The sequence below is a fragment of the Podarcis pityusensis genome (genome assembly GCF_964106645.2).
Source record: "Podarcis pityusensis genome assembly, chromosome: 14".
NCBI classification, from domain to species: domain Eukaryota; kingdom Metazoa; phylum Chordata; class Lepidosauria; order Squamata; family Lacertidae; genus Podarcis; species Podarcis pityusensis.
In genome coordinates this window covers 52,467,694-52,475,246 of record NC_138039.1, presented here as the reverse complement: position 1 = coordinate 52,475,246, position 7,553 = coordinate 52,467,694, and the positions used below count along the sequence as shown (strand labels likewise).

Here is a 7,553-nt window from a genome sequence, read left to right as displayed (position 1 = left end):
ATTCAAAAAGATAAAATCAGCAATAAACTAAAAACAAATCAAAACACATATCAACATTCTAGATCTATGAGTAGGCTTGTCGAAACAAAAAATGTTTTGAGCCGGCACCCAAAAGTGTACCATGAAGGAGCCTGCCTGATACCAATCAGCAGGGAGTTCCACAGGGTGAGGTGCCAGCCAAAGTGTAAGACACTTTCATGCTTCCTCACCAGATTCCTCACCTATCTCATTTGTGTCTGATGCTCACATTCCAAGTCCCCCACCATCACCACCACCACAACAACAAAAACACCCCTCACCAAATCAATTATTTCAATAACTGCAGGTTCCTATAGGTTACATGCCAGCTGTCAGGAGAGGCACAACAGCAACAAAACTCAGGCCTGTGGGGACTTTTAAAGTGTGGGTTATTTGAAAAAGAATGACTCCATATGGCATATTTTAAAGGCAAATTGAGGATGATATGCTTGGTGGTTTCTGGAGTTCTTTATTTCCACTCTGGTGCCTCATTTAATCCAGATGACAAATGCTTTGAGCAATCCAAATAATAAAAGACCATCATCTCCTGTCCAGGGCAAAGAGAACCAGCTCCTCACACCAGAGCAAAAGAAACATTTCTGCGGCATGCTTCCCTGCAGCCTCCTCCACTGCTAGCCCAAGGGAGGATTTAGCAAATGATGTCTTCTCCTGGACTTTGATTGGCTACCTGGGAAAGTGGCAGAGTGCAGACCCCTGGTAAGATGATTTGCAGAATGAAAGAAAGCAAGGAAACTCACAAACACCACTTGGAAAGTAAGTCAAGCGCACCAAAAAGTCTGCACTGTGGTAGCTCCATGTGTCTGTGGCACAAACACAGCTGAGTGCAGATCGCCTGGTGACATTCAAGTACAGCAGGTGCCACTGGCCTGACCTTGGATGTCTCCAGGAAGCACAGTGTTTTGCTTTGGTAGAGAAGTACATGTTCATGATGCAGAGGCTGCGATACAAGCCAGCTCAAGCAGCCTTTGTCCTTTCTCATTCATGCTGCTGATACCAAGGTGGGCTATGCAGATGTCCCACGTGTGATGATTTCCCTCAATTCTAGCATTGAAATCTCCCAACAGGAATAGGTGTTTGCAATCTGGGACCCTCCTGACAGCCTGGTCTAGTTCCTCGTAGAACTGGTCCTTGCTTTATAGGCCAGAGTGCATAGTTGGAATGTAGATGCTCAAGATGTTAACTGGACAGGAGGTGGTTGAGAAGCAGAGGGAAAGCGACTTCCAGTACTTCCTGCCTTAAATGGATGCAGTTCCCACACTAGCGGAGATCATTTGCTGAGGAAAACAAGGATGATTTGGGAGTAATTGTCCTTGCAAGCTCCCCCCAGGGCCGGGGGGAGTGAGCGTCACTCACAGATCGTCTTGATAACCGGTTCTCACTCCAGCATGGAATCTGAGAGACAGGAGACACTGAGTGGAAAAGCGTTCCGCATATCAGTAACACCAGTAATGCAGCCGTTAAGAGCAGAGGTTCTTCTGTATATTTGCATGAAATTGGCTCCAGTTTACAGATGTTGCAGGATGAAGGGGATAAGATTACAATCTGCCAAGAGAATCAGCTACTGGGTTGCAACGTTTCAAACTGGAATGAAGATCTCCTTCGTTGAAGAATATGGTATGTCAGGGGGGAGGGGAGCCTTTACCCTTTTTTATTAATACAATATTTGCTATATAAATGATTTGGCAAACCTCCCCCTAAACAATAACAACTGATAAAGAGCAAAAAGAGAAAAAGACAACAGAATTATATTTATGGATTAAAATGAAAATAGAACTGTGTGAGAACATTGGAATGATTTAAAGCATCTAACTTCCATCTGACGGTAATTTGGACTGTGGTCTTTGATCTGCAGTAGCTCTGGTGAGACTCCAGATCGTTAGAGATAAGAATCTGAGGAGAAGGAGAACTGGAATCTTGCCCGGATGGCAGGATGCCAGATTACTCCCATACTCAGATATAAACGACAAAGATGGAGTAATGACGCAGCTTGAATTTCAACAGAAGAAGAGAGACTGGAAAAGCGGAAGCAGAGATGCCATGTAAGACATGATTAGAACAACAAATAAACAAATGAGAAAATAAACATCTCACACAGGAAACAGAACTCTTTCTATGGAAAAACTTTTGTTATTAAATATCTCAACACAAATGGAAGTCAAGAAATCAGTAGCTTTTGATAAGGGACTAAGATTGGGACTGAATGCAATTGGATTAACTAAGATCTCAGAAGCAGGAAGAAATAAGAACTTTGCACTCCGACACCCAGCACATGGGAAGTCACTTAAAATGTATAATTGGCTGTATAATTGATTTATATTTGGATGGGAATTGTAATTTGATATTGATAAAATGTGGTTGTCATTGGATTTTAATAATTGAGAATTAATAAAAGTTATATGCAAAAAAAAAAAAAAAAAAAAAAGACAAGCAGAGGGAAAGCAAGCATTCTAAGCATTGCAGACAGAAGGGAGTTCCTCACTGCAAAGCCTATGCTATGAGTACATGGTTTTTCTGGATGCCCTGCTTGCCAGAAAAAGGTGTAGTTCTTCTCATGGAAGCAGCCACTTGAAGTGAGTGTGGTCTCCTGGAGAGTGGCAACATCAGTGTCGAGTGTTTTCAATTATGTCCGGCTTCTGTGAGTCACTGGCACATGCATACATGGTCCTGATGTTTCAGCTTGATAGGTGCAAGAGGGTTTGTTTCGTTTCTTTTTTGCCTGGTGCAGAAGTTCAGTCCACTTGTTGAGTGATACTCTGAGCTCCAAGCACCCATTAAAGCAGGCAGACTGTGGTGGGTCAGCACTTTATTGACTTGGGGCAGCCCAGCTTAAGGGAGGCAGCAGCTGACCAGTGAAATACAATTATCTCTCCCACTGAGGAAGGCAACTTGTAGCCCTTGTACCTTATGCCAATCAGATTATAACTTGTAACTGATGCCTCCTAGAATCATAGAATCTTAGAGTTGGAAGGTACACCAAGGGTCATCTAGTCCAACCCCCTGAAATTCAGGAATCTCAGCTAAAGCATCCATGACAGATGGCCATCCAACCTCTGCTTAAAAACCTCCAAGGAAGGAGAGTCTACTACCTCTCATGGGAGTCTGTTCCACCTCAAACAGCTCTTTCTGTCAGAAAGTTCTTCCTGATGTTTAGTTGGAATCTCCATTCTGGTAACTTGAAGCCATTGGTTCATATGAGCAGGGAAAACAAGCTTGCTCTATCCTACATGTGACAGCCCTTGAGATATTTGAAAATGGCTATCATATCTCCTCTCAGTCTCCTTTTTTCCAGGCTAAACATACCCAGCTCCTTCAAGTGCTCCTCATAAGGCTTAGTTTCCAGACCCTTGATCATCTTGGTTGCTCTCCTCTACACACATTCCAGCTTGGTCTCCTCTTTTCCAGACTAAACATACCCAGCTCCCTCAACCATTCCTCCTACGGCTTTCCAGACCCTTCATTATCTTGGTTACCTTGCTCTGCACACGTTCCAGCTTGTCAACATCCTCCATAAATTGTGGTGCCCAGAATTGGACACAGTATTCCAGGCATGGTCTGACCAAGGCAGAAGAGAGTGGGACTATTACTTCCTGCTTTGTTTTTGTTGTGTTGGCAGCACCAAAGTGACCTCTTTAGGGTGCAAGCCTAGGCAGAGCGTACTGAAGTCCTGGCTGCACAGACAACAAGATCCTCCTCTCCCTCTCACAGACATGGTCCAAAGGAAAGGAAAGCAATACATTTGGCACCAGCTTGGCTGCTGGAGCTGCTGGAAGGAGGCACACAGAGTGCCATCCAACAGTATTAGGGACTCCACTCTGGATTTTTGTTGAGTTTACTCCTTAGCTTTTTCTTCTCCCGAAGATGTCCTGCAAGGCAGCAGGTACTGATTTTTCCTTGGGGTTTACTCCCGAAGCCTTTTTCAAAAATGAGTGTAGCTGCAAGGCAGCAGAGGTTTAGAACCAGAGTTTTCCTTCTCCTTGATGGGCTCCCTTCCAGGTTGATGAGCCCCATCTATCCCTCGTTTCCCTCTGCATCCTGTGCAGAAACTGCCTTCTTGACCACTGGACTCACTGTTGGTCTCATCCGCTGAGTCCGCTGGAGCCTGTCTCTGCATGCAGGGCACGAGACACAGCCAATAAATAGACTGCTCCATCCACCCATTACTACTCGTGTCAGCTGGAGGAGAGACAGAAATAATTTAGGGTTTTGGTAAAAATGTACAGAACTTAGTGAAGTTAGGTAAAAGTTAGAGAAGCATCTCTAGGTAAAAGTTGGATAGGACCAACAGTTTTAACCTCCATTTGCCTCCAGCGTTATTTAGCCTATAAAATCTGTCCTCAGCCTTGTGCATTTCACTGCATTCCACTGAGATTACTTCATTGGCAGCAGAACCAGCATCTGCTGAACAACTAGCCAGATTAGGGAGAATTAAGGCACAAATAAAAAAAGGAAAAAAAGAGCAATGCTAGCCAAAAAGCACAGTGGGAGAAGAGATGAATACTTAAGGATCTGCAAAATTACAGCTACAGAGAAATCCAGCGCCATTCCACAAAGCCTCATAGGGTTCAACAAATTGATCCAGGAGAATCGAATCCAAAAGAAAAAAGAAAAAAGTTTTCTGCTAACCGTACATTAGACCTTGTTCCACTGTAGATAAATGCTAGTTTATTCACACTGAATAGCCCCAGTTCCCTTCTTTTGGCAGAATCTGTACCCAGGCAATTCTCAACAATTCTCCTCTCCTTTCTTGACATGCTCTTACATACTTATCATGGACGTGATTCGGTTGTGTGTAGGATACAGCTATGAACTGTGAACAAATCCTGAAACTGGATGATTCCTCCATACAAACGCAAAAAATGCCACACTGGAGAAATCTACATGAAGCAAACCTTATCATAGTGATACCCAGAAGTATGGTACATAGCATTTACGGAGAAATTAACATACAAACTTTGAGTCTTAAACTTCTTAAGGTTTGTGTCAGGGAACTGACATCGGAGCTAGAGGCGGAGGCAAGGCTCCCAAGCGATGCTGGAGAGGGGCCCAGCAGGGAGAGAGGCAGCTCATCAGCTGGGGAAGGAAATCAGCGTAACACCAGGGAGATGGGGGAATCGGCGAGGGGGCTCCAGGACTCCTCGCCGGAGACCAGCGGGGAGAGCACGGGTCCTCCGCTACCCACGCCCTCCCTGCGCAGAAGACTTCCGCGCAGGGAGAGTAGGAGGAGACTTGGCGTCAAACAGCTTTTATGCTGGAAAAGGTTTAAGAAACGCCCACTGACGGATTCTGCTAGCAACTGAAACAGCCACGAAGTGAAGGGCTGTCCAGACAGAAAAGGTTTAACAAGGCAACCTAGCCAGGAGTTGTGGCAACTTATGCACGAGCAACCCCTATATTTATTACAGTTTGGTTTAGCTTTGTTGCATATATTTACATTAAGCAAAGCTTAATGGAATAGGAAAGGGGGAGGGGTTAAAATGAGGATTTGTGGCTATTGAAGCTCATTTGGATTGTGTTTGTTGAGCATAAGAACATAAAAAGAGCTCAGTGGGATCAGGCCAAAGGTCCATCTAGTTCAACATCCTGTTCTCACAGTAGCCAACCAATGTGGGAAACCTGCAAACAGCCTTTGAGTGCAAAAGCCTCTCTCCTCCTCCTCTGGCTGCCAGCAAATGATATTCAGAAGCATTGCTACCCCCAACCGTGAAGAGCCATCTTGGCTAGTAGCCACTGACTGTCCTCTCCTTCATGGATTTGTCTAATCCTCTTTTAAAGCCTTCTTGGTTGGTGGCAATCGCTGCCTCCAAATAGAAAAAGATCATTAAAAGAAGATTCAACATGCAGTTCCCACAGCCCATTGCAGAAAGCCATAATCATTGATATAAAAGTTGTAGGTTGTATAGATGCACAATTTGTGGGCAACATCCAGACACAAGGAAATTGCCTGGGGGAGGAGACAAAAAAGTAGCACTATCCTGCCAGTGGGCCTAGTAGTACAAATGCTCCTCTTGTGTGACTTGGAAAGTTTGGGTGTGTGCGGATCTCTTCTGTTACCAGCCCTGGTTTAATTCAGTGCTATAACCTCTTTTGGTAAACAGGTTACAGAGCTCCAGAGAAATTTAAGGGTCAGGAAGATGAATTGCTCCAAGGACGAAGGTTAATTCAATCCATGAATAGAATAATTGCTGGAGTCTTCAAGGGAGATTATGACAGGGATATTTGTCATGGTATTTCAGAGATCAGATCCCTGCTGAGGAAAAGATATTGCCATTAGAAGAACAATAAAAAGGTACTTTCAAAAGCAAAGCAATTGCTACTTGTCATACAAGCTGCAGGACAGGGCATTCTGCCAAGGGAAATGAGAGCTCTTTTTTCAATAGCTATGTTATTAGAAGAATTTTGAAAGCTTATTTTTTTAAAAAATAGAGGACTAGTATACGGTGTATTTTGTAAAGGATTGGTGAGTGGATGGAACTGAATGACCTTGAGGTTCCTTGGCTACCAAGAAGCTGAGTTCACCTTGAACCCTGCATTTGCCCTAGAACTGTGTGTCTGCATTGCCTTTGCTCTGTGCAATGAACAGTGTGCAGTTGCAAATGAAGTTTGCACCAGGTGATTGCCGTGGTTGCAGATGCGCCTGTCATAACCAGGAATAACAGCATTTCAGGCTTCCCAGTCTCTGGAACCTTTGCCACATCTAATGCAAATATCTGGTCTTCCATGTGTTCTGCAGGCTTCCTCCAGCAAGCAGCTTCCATCCTTAAAAGACCTGCTGCCTTCCCCCACATGGGCATGGTTGGCACTGGAAAGCACATTGTGGTTGGCTCAGGAAACCCTTTTGACCATCCTGCTACCTGTGGTTGGAAACTGGCAAGGCCTGCTGACAGCTCACTACCTGTGTTCTTTGACATGTTCTCTGGCCCTTCTGTCCAGCCCATTTCTTGTAGCTTCAGCTTTCTGGATACACCAGGACAGTCCCTGCCTAATCTGGAATGTGAAACCAAATTATTCCGACCACAATGTCTGCTTCTGATTCTGCTGGGCACTAGAGCTAGGATGATGGACGAACAGACAAATCTTTCTAGCCTGCTTTCTCCTTGTTGTTTTTTTAAATTTCTGCAACAATTTCTGTTTTTTTAAATTTCTGCAATTATTATTACTATTATTGTTAGTCCTCTGAAAATTTGCCAGCATCCTGGTGCAAATTTTGAAGGATATCTGTGTTTCAGCTTGTGCATTATCTCAGAAAATGTGAATTAGTTTGTGTTTAAAACCTCCATCCCTATAACTTCCCAGCAACCACTGCGGGGCGGGGGGATCACACCATCACTTAAAAGTGTACAATTTAAGGCAGCACCCTCAAATTTCAGGTAGGTTTCCTAAGGTTCACTGATATTAGTGGACATAGTTTAAAAATGCAGTAACAGAGCAAAAGTATTACCTTGTTTTGAATAGCTGTTTGCTCATTTTCAATTTTCTGTTGAGCAAATCAGCATTTAGAAACCAATAAACAACAC

At 44.0% G+C, this 7,553-nt stretch overlaps 1 long non-coding RNA gene across 1 annotated transcript; it reads left to right on the top strand.

Moving 5' to 3' along the window:
- The first annotated feature begins 1,407 nt into the window (after nt 1-1,407).
- LOC308462889 lies at nt 1,408-7,095 on the top strand. Its single transcript, XR_013979417.1, has 3 exons — nt 1,408-2,327; nt 6,135-6,325; nt 6,770-7,095. It is a non-coding gene; the product is annotated as an uncharacterized lncRNA (long non-coding RNA).
- The last annotated feature ends 458 nt before the right edge of the window (nt 7,096-7,553 follow it).